The 9,674-nt window shown below is 34.6% G+C and overlaps 1 long non-coding RNA gene across 1 annotated transcript; it reads right to left on the reverse strand.

The window, feature by feature from the left end:
* Positions 1 to 5,434: 5,434 nt before the first annotated feature.
* LOC145694146 (uncharacterized) lies at positions 5,435 to 9,271 on the reverse strand. Its single transcript, XR_014132941.1, has 2 exons — positions 9,221 to 9,271; positions 5,435 to 5,789 (listed from the first exon to the last, which is right to left on the reverse strand). It is a non-coding gene; the product is annotated as an uncharacterized LOC145694146 (long non-coding RNA).
* Between the last annotated feature and the right edge of the window lie 403 nt (positions 9,272 to 9,674).

Raw genomic sequence — 9,674 nt, forward strand, 5'->3', positions numbered from 1 at the left:
GAGACTGTATATTTTTACTTTCCAACTTGAAATATTAAAAAAATTTTCTGGTTTCCGAAAGCTAATTGGAAAATGATAATTTGTTGCTGTCTAACCTTCCTCTACAGGAATTGAATTTTATAGCTGAATGTGCCGTTAAATATAGTGGAAAATTTTCCACCAAACATCACTATACATAATATCCAAAAATTATCCGGATTATGAAAAGTGTTTTCACTTCTTTCTACATCGTGATGAAAATTTTCCGATTCTTGAAAATTCATTCATTTGATTCTACAGATTCAAGATTCACGAAAAGTTGTTTTACTATTTGCTTCAAAATGATGAAAATTTTTCAACTCATACAAAGTTCTTCAATTTTTCCATACAAGACAGAAAATATTTCGATTCATGAAAAATTGTTTCATTTGGTCCTACATAGTCCTGAAAATTGTCTGAGCCATGGAAATTTTCAAAACCTTTAAACGATCTTTCACTTTTTAACATTTCTATATATAATTTCAATCAATTTTATGAATACTGAGGAATTGTTACTTGATCACTGATATTTGTTAAGATCGGAAAATTTTCCGGAAAAATATAGAAGAAAATTTTCCACCTTACATCACGGCTAAACAACGATGTAGGAATAAATGGAGTATGTTTTTTTGAATCGGAAAATTTTCCGTTTCAAAATTTTCCGGAAAATTTCCATCAATGTACAGGACAGACAATTCTTCGATTCATAAAAAATTGTTTCATTTGGTCCTACATAGTACTCAAAATTGTCTCAGCCATGAAAATTTTCAATTCTTCAAAACGATCTTTCAATTTTTAGCATTTCTATACATGAATTCAATTAATTTTATGAATACTGACGAATTGTTACTTGATCACATATTTGTTAAGAACGGAAAATTTTCCGGAAAAATGTAGAAGAAAATTTTCCACCTCACATCACGCCTAAACAACGATGTAGGAATAAGTTGAGTATGTTTTTATAAATCGGAAAATTTTCCAGAAAATTTTCATCACTGGGTAGAATAGGCGCCATTCTTATTATCATGCAGAGATAAGGTAATAAACCGTATGTAATGTTTTGTTTCGCCTGAATATCAATGTTTGAGAATGTGAATTGGGTTGCTTAATTTCCGATTTTGCCAGGGGAAAGGGACATAAAAAAATCATGTTTCTTTCTTTTCTTTTTCTTTTAATTTTAAGACTCTTGTACTTGTTTATAAATCGTAGTTGTTTTGATGTTGAGTCTGGCGGAACTGTGTGTAATCTTATCAATAAGTGTAGGAGGCCTGCAAGGTTCCTAATGTTCTAGAAACGGCCTTGAACAAACATACAATATCTATAAACCCAGTAACGCAATAATGTGCACAAAAGTATTTAAAAAAGAAAATAAATATTGAGAAAAATAGTGTTATATAATGCAAGATTTAGAACAAAGTGTACATTTGATAAATTTTATGTATTGAAGACAACACTATTGTGTTCTCAGTAACTTTTAAACTAATTAAAGTTAAAAATATTTTTCTTCCTTGCGCGGAATTCAACATTTATTCGATAGCGCTAGATTTTTTTTTCTTCTTCTTGTAGTAGCGTCACTTTCCCAAATTATACTTGGAAAACAGGCACAAGATTCTTAACAGAGAAAAAAAAGGACTCAGGGTTTTTTTTAACTAGTGTATTAATATATATATATATATATATATATATATATATATATATATATATATATACCTGAAACTGGGAGAAAAGGCAATTACTATCCCTGCCTCTTAAATGATGTCCCTTCTTTTTTAACTGAATTCATTTCTGTATACAATAATGTATATACGATACCACTACTGAAATGTATATAGCTTGATAGCATTAATAAAAGAAACTACGAAGCTTTACAAATAAACAAAACTAAATAGATTTTAATGTCATCGTTGAACATAAAATGGTCTTCCCTTGAGTTATTATTATTGTCACCCTATGTAAGCTAGGGACACCCCAGTTTTATTCCAACTGGAAGCTCATGCAGGAGTTATCACATAGACTATTAGCTGAAATGCCCGTTCCTCGCACGGGGATAATTCGTTTATAGGACGTATTTGAGACCCTTCACCTGAGAATATTCATTTGATCAAAAGTTTAATGATAACAATACAGATAATACTCCACTTTCGACATAAATATTAAAACACCCTACTCCCACAGAATGCTTTTAATCAAATTGATATGAATAAAGAACTCAGATTGAAGTGGGTATTAACTATCTTCCAAAAGTTATTTCAAACGGGTCCGACGTTTTCTCTATTCCGAAAACCATGAATTCGACACAAAAGACGGCCATTTTTGAAATTTTATTTATCATCTCCTCCACCCCACCCTCTGGAAATGAGGATGTACTTAGACTTACGTTGGAAGCATTGGAAAGATCACTGTTCATTTCAGCGACCCTGAAAACTTTAGATTCGACACGAATATCGTCATACCTGTCACAATGTCCCACCCTCGGATGCTAATGAGGACTGGACTTGAACTTAAATGGAATTGGGAGTATCATTCTTCATCTAAGCGAGCCTGATAAATATTAATTCGGTATTACTATCGGTTGTTTCTTTCATTTTTATGTATCCTCCTCCTACTCTCCCCTAGGAGCGCTCAGGGGTCTTGCCCCCACTGGGGGCTGAACTTGGACTTAAAGGTATCAGGACTTCCACCAATTAACTTACAGACGCTGAAAACATATGACTCAACTCTAATATCGTTCGTTTTCGATATTATTATATCTCACCATTTTACTCTCCCCCTAGTACCAAGAGGGTGTAAATCGGACTTAAATGACATCGGCAGTGTCACTATTTACCTTAGTGACCCCAAAAATTATGAATTCAATACTAATATCTGCCGTTTTCGATCATTCTAATATATCCCTCTCTAATTCCCTTAGGTATGCTGGGGACTTACCCTAATTAGGGGCTGAAATTGGACTTAATTGACATAGAAGTACGGGTGGGCACGAGTCGAGCTAAAACTCGAGTCGAGTCGAAACTCGAAGCGAATTCGAATCGAGTTTCGAGTCGAGTCAAAGGTAATATTCTCGACTCGATTTCCGAGTCGAGTCACTGTTTTAAGGTCGAGTTTCGAGTCGACTCGGCTTTTATAACTGACTCGTACATTTAGCTAGTTTTAACTTGTTTTGAAGTCATTGCCTGATTAGACTGGAAAGCGAAAGCTATGAGAAATGTAAGCAGTAATGTGGAATATTTTTAGCGTTGCTCACAAGATGGGCCACTGCTCGCATCTCGTCTCGTCTCGCATCTGTAACAAGATGGCAATGGATTTTTAAAACGATACAGCCTCAAATGTCGTGAGCACCAATATAAGTATATAGTGTAGTTCTTATCACCAAAGTTGAGACCTGCACGGTCGAAGTTTTGAGCCCCCAAGCAGAAGCCCGGTTCAACTGAGCGAACTTCTCGGTTGAGATGAGGCACCGACTCGGCTCAGGTAAACCATCTGCTCGTGCCGGCTCGGTTAGGATGAACTATCAGCTCGGTTGTTTCGGCTCGAGCAGGCTCGGTTGGATGAGCTGTTGGCTCAGCTCAATAGTGAATGAGCTTTGAGCCGAGCCGCTCTTGCCGTTAACAATCCTAAACCCGAGTCGAGCAGTTTTGAACATGTTCGGTCGGCGCCCTCTAACTTTTAACAATTTTTGGCTCGAGCCCGATACTTGCTCTTCCGGAACTCAAACCCAGTACCTCGTGAACGACTCCTAGGCTCCTAGACTTCTCGACTACCGAGGTCAGTAGTCAACTGGTTTTAAGTATTCAGGTACAAACCGCCTAACTTTCATGTTTATATACGGTATTGGTATAATAATAATAATAATAATAATAATAATAATAATAATAATAATAATAATAATAATAATAATAATAATAATAATAATAATAATAATAATAATGATGATGATGAAGTGGTAGTATTGTAGCATCTTTGGTAATAATTATATTGTCTATGTAGGATACTTGAAGAAAGTACTTGAAACTATACACAGAATTTAGCTCGATTTGGCTCGTTTTGGCTCGACTCGACCCGAAACTCGAGTCAAATTCGAGTCGAGTTCCGAGTCGAGCTGGAGGAAAATTTTCGAGCCGAGCTCTCGAGTCGAGCTTAAAGATGTCTGCTTCGAGTCGAGTCAAGTTTCAATGAAAACTCGCTCGAACTCGCTCGTGCCTATCCCTGCATAGAAGCTGTAACCAATCAGCACATGGACCCAAAAAACATGAATTTGGAGCTAATATCCGTCATTTCCGATCATTTTTATATGTCTCCCCCTCCCCTCTCCCTAAGTATGCTAGGGGAATCTTACCCGATAGTACTCTTTTTCAGACTGCAAGTGATATATGCACTAAATTTAGCTAAAATTGTTCCAGATTGTCAAAATTATGGTGACGCTGTAAATGAAAGTAAGTTCAAAATCAACCACGATTCACACGAAGTATAGGTAAATTTATGTTTTATTAGGTCATTATTATTTTAAAAGCCCATTTAAGAAAATATGAATAACTATTGTCTTTTCGGAAGTCAAATAAATACTTTACAATTTGTTACCATGTCTATTACAGAAAGAATAATAATGATTTTTTTGTAGATAACTATAAGTAATCCATCTTTCATCTTATTCATGAAATAAAATCATACATGACCTTTTAAAATTGGTCAGCTATTAGGCTTTTCGCAAAACTAAATGGTACGGACTACTCGCCTTCTATTTCTTATTTTAAATCAAGCAATGCAGTAATGAGTACTGAAACATTAATTTATGAAATATTAACAAAATTATAATAAGTGTTTGCGAAAAGCTCAAAAAATCACAAGAATAAGCTACCTCGTTGATTTTTTAAAGAAACATGGCTTACTCCTTAAAGTTATTAATGAAATACATATTTATAAAATATGGTCAAAATTGACCGTATCGTTTTAGAGAAAATTAGAGAAATAACAAGCCTTCAGAATGAACAACCCCTTTTGGATATTCCATAGGAAAACAACTTATATTACAATGTTCATTAATGAAATATTACATTACCAAATATCGCAGTTTTTTTTTTAATTTTCTCACTTAAATAAACTACCCTTATGTTTTTTTTTGGGGGGGGGGGGTGGCAGGAAATTCGAACAATCTCCTCTGGAGAATGTTCTAAAAACCTGAGTTTAAAATTTGGTTTTGATACCTTAAACAGTATGGTCACTAGGCGAGTGTACCGTATTTATATAGTGACAAAGGATAGCAGAGATATACTATATCCTAAATTTCCTTTTCGGGTCATGTAGATACAGGAAGCACTTAAATCTTTTGTAATGTTAATTCATTTTTTATTAGTTTTTTCCTCTCCTATCAACGCTCGAAAATAAAGAGGAAAATAAAGAAATATATTTTAATTTATAAATATGCTTTTTTATTTATTTTTAAATTTTCATTTTTGCTGAATTTTTTTATGGATACATGTTTCCAAACACTGTCAAATAAATTTCTTGAAGCATCGTCCAATTACATTTTCATAGTATGGTTATGAATGGTAGGTGAATTAACGCAAGAGAGCCAGGCCAGGGTGGACAAGATGTGATCCAAGGACTGGAGCATGGAGCAGTGGGCTGGAGACAACAGCTGAATATGGTGAAGCGACAACGGCGGGGGCAGCTACTGGAACACCTGCAAGGCCAAGACCAAGGAGTCCTCGCTTGTCACGTTCGCTTTCAGCAGCAAACACGCTCACCACCAACAACAGGAAAGCAAAGAATACCTGGAAGAACAAAATAACTAAAGTTAATAGAAAATAATTTACTGTTTTCTAATAAATTATTTAAAAGATAAAGAGTTACGCATGCCCTGATTTCATTCCACTACGTGTTGTGTTTGATAATTGTTGCCCTCAAGTCTTCGACCCACTGTATAATTAAAAGCTCTTATTGTTTATCGTTCTAACTAAAAACTAATTATTTACATGTAATACATTTACTATTTTTATTTTTCCATTTGCCCAGTAGCCACCCCAAATTCCATCAGTAGCTTCTCTTCCAGACCATGCTAATAGATGTCCCTGAATGGGTTATCGCTTGCTACTCAATGATTTCGTGAGCCAGGGGCACCGGGCCCCACTCTGGTCCCCTTCGGACGCCCACCTATATATATATAGGGCCGATTGATTGGCATAACTTCTTATTACTAGGGATAGTGTGACGAACAAACTGACAGACGGGGATCTTTGCTTTTCATTGTTAGTTTTTTTTAATAGTTCCTTAAACTGTAATTTGGAAATATTTTCCAAGAAAAATAAATAATAATTTTTTTTGGAAGATTTTATTTATTTACTTATTAATTTTAAACTACTGACTTTGTTTTTAATATCTCTTTCTGACGTTATAAAAGCTTTCGCAACAACATAATTACTCGAAATTAAGAAATCGATTGCATGGTCCAGTTACTCAGCTCTGTTGGAGGCGAGAGAATGTGGTGAGAAACGGTTCCATACTGCGAAGGTTGGACTAATTTACTAGACTTTAAACACTGTTATAGGATTTCGTGTTTCATGGTATAAAAACTTTAAATTGACACAGCGATTGACGGTCATTTATCGAAGTTTCGAGATACACAATAAACTCCAATAGTAAATATGATTTAAACGTTATATCACATCCTTCATGAGCCTCATGTGAAGGATTCACATAATTTTCAGATTAAATTTTTGAAGAAAAATTCAGGGCATACATTTTGAACATTCATTTACAAAAAGAGACGAGGTTTTCAATAATCTACACGAAACGAAAAAAAAATTCTTTGAGAACTGAAACGAGACGATACTTCTATAAAACTTACGAAACGAGACAAGAAACTCTTATTGTTCGTCTCGTCTCATCGACAACATTGTTTCCGAGCATTTCTTGTACAAATATAGAACATTATTTTATAATTGATCAGTTATTCTGTACCTTAAGAGAAGTCATGTTAATGTAAGAGAGAAAATGTTACTATGAAAGTCTAACCTATCTTATAGAAAGTCCAGCTGTAGCTTAAAATTAAGATAATACAAGGCAGGATGTGAGTTCATTTTAGGTTTAGTGTCTCTTTCAGCAGCGAGACCATATGAGACGTGGACCTACAGCTTAATGTAGAATTAGAACCAGGTGATTCCCTATGGGATTCGACGTCGGTCTCCCATGAAAACGACACGTACACTAAACACTTAGCCACGAAGGAGCTCAATATAAGTTTGGATTCTTACTTTTAAGTCAACCAGCACTAGTGTCCGCAAAGTGATTTGGTAAGTTGCAGCATATTAGATCATATAAATGCTAAAAACAAGACAAAACAAACTTGGAAATTCTGATAGGAACGTTATATAATATGATTTCCAGTTCTACTTAGGTTGATAAATTTCTGATTTTCAAGCCAAACCCGATCTCCAACAACATCTTCCTATATAACGGTGTACAGTAACAGTACCAACAAACTTTCGGATATTATTCCTCTCACGAAAACAAGACCAACGTGGGTGCCTTCTGGGCCATTTTGGAGTTAGGGTCCGTCAAAATTTGTCAGGAACAATAAAATGAAGGGCCATAGCTCGAGAACGAAATGTTGAGTGAAGATCGGGTAACAGAACACTGATTATTATATGAACTTAGAGTCGTTTAATATATCAGATCCGGGATATACGTAGAAGAGGAACGACTGGATTAGCTTTGAAGCATAGGAAAACATTCATTAGGTCTATACAAATTAAATAAACAAACCAGGAACTTAAAACTGTTACAAATTCCAGACCTATTGATTACTTTAATGCAATATTAATAGGCTCAAAGGAATCTCTATATGCTATTCATGACCTAAGTCCGATTTTCGATATCGAGCAGTAAACCTTTATTTTATCGTTTCGATCAATTTTCGATTTGTGCACCCATGTCAACCTATATTTGCTTGTTTGTATGTTTATCAGTTATACAAAGCCGTGTTAGAAAATGAAAAATTATAATTCACACAGTTGGCCTGGTATACTTAAAGGAGGCTGTAGAGAAGAGCCATAGGCTATTTAGAAATATAATTTGGAGCTTCACCGGTGGGCTGGAATATTTCTAGATAACTAAAGGGAAAAGATGGTAGGTTATTTAGAATTAGAATTAGAAGTCTCACCGGTGGCTTTGCATATATATTTTGCATATTTCTAGATAGCTATAGGGATTAGGCCTAGGCCACTTCGAATTAGAATTGGAAGCCCCACTGGTGGCTTGGTATACTTCGAGGTACTGTAGATTTTGTTGGCCCTTCTTGATTCCCAAACAAGTCGGGTGTTTCAGATAGTACTCCAATATTTTCTGAATAACAACTTGAAGCTATAGTTCTAACGTTGAATGCGAGCTATCCCGGGATCGATTCCGGGTGAGTACACTCGATCGGAAAAGTGAAAAAACTTTTTAAGCCAGCCATCGTGAGAGAGTTTTCCCTGCGTTTTCCTCATTCGCACCAAACAAATGCCGGGATGATACGTAACATAGAGATCCCTGGCTGCTTCTTTCCTTTCCTTTCCTCGGATAGTGTGATCCCCGAGAAACGTCATCCCTCATACGTAACGGGCTAACATGGTCATAGAAGCCGAAAACCCAGAAATCTAAATCCTAATCCTAATCCTAGTTCTAACGTTGAAATTTGAAAGTTGTATTTACTATAAGAATATTATAATATTCACCACCTTCCTGATTAGAACAGTTTGTATGAAGAGAGTTAGCAACCTCGTTTCACGTTTCCGAATGTTTCGGTTACTCATAATCCAAAATGATATATATATATATATATATATATATATATATATATATATATATATATATATATATATATATATATATATTAGTTTGAAATAACTTGTGAAAATTACTATAGTGAAGTTAATATAACCTTTTTCTGACTAATCTGAAGCAATTAGTCATGTTCAAGGTAGAATGAAATTTCAAATATTTATATGCAGTTGTATTTGTAATATATTTTTTAAATATATATATATTCTAAAACTATCGAGAATTGAGATATCTGAACCCAAAGAAGTTAATATAGGCCCACGAGGAAATTAGTTCTTCATGTTACTTCTTGTATTTCACACTAGACACTGCTATACATTCACTTCAAGGATATTTGTTAGTCCTAGACAAACGTATAACAACTTGACACTTCCACTGTACTTACAATGGTCTTCATTTTGTATGAGAAGTGTTCCTTTCTGATCACCAAACAAGTCGGTATGGCACTGATTGATGTGACATGAATTCAGCCATTTATATAGGACAAATTATCCTTCAACTTGAGTTTCAGTTTCCGGAAGGTGTGGCACTTTTTATCTTCTTTGTGGACATTGTTATTATTAGAAGTTTCAAGTATCTTGTTTCACGAAATCCACTTCAGAAAATATTAATTTAAATAAGCTTTATTTTTTTTAATACTCTACTATTAATATTATTATTAATTCTGTCTTTTGGCAGGTCCTAAGAAAAATGTTTTTCTTTTCTTTTCTTTTTTTTTTTTTAATTTTAGACTTAGGCCTGGAAATGTATCTTCCACGTTTCTCGATCTTCAGATTCTTTTTCTAAATACTGTACTACTTGATAATATGAGAACATTCTATTAAAGGTTTGGATGCATT

Source organism: Thermobia domestica, chromosome 9 (genome assembly GCF_964235325.1).
Source record: "Thermobia domestica chromosome 9, izTheDome1.hap1.1, whole genome shotgun sequence".
Lineage (NCBI taxonomy): Eukaryota > Metazoa > Arthropoda > Insecta > Zygentoma > Lepismatidae > Thermobia > Thermobia domestica.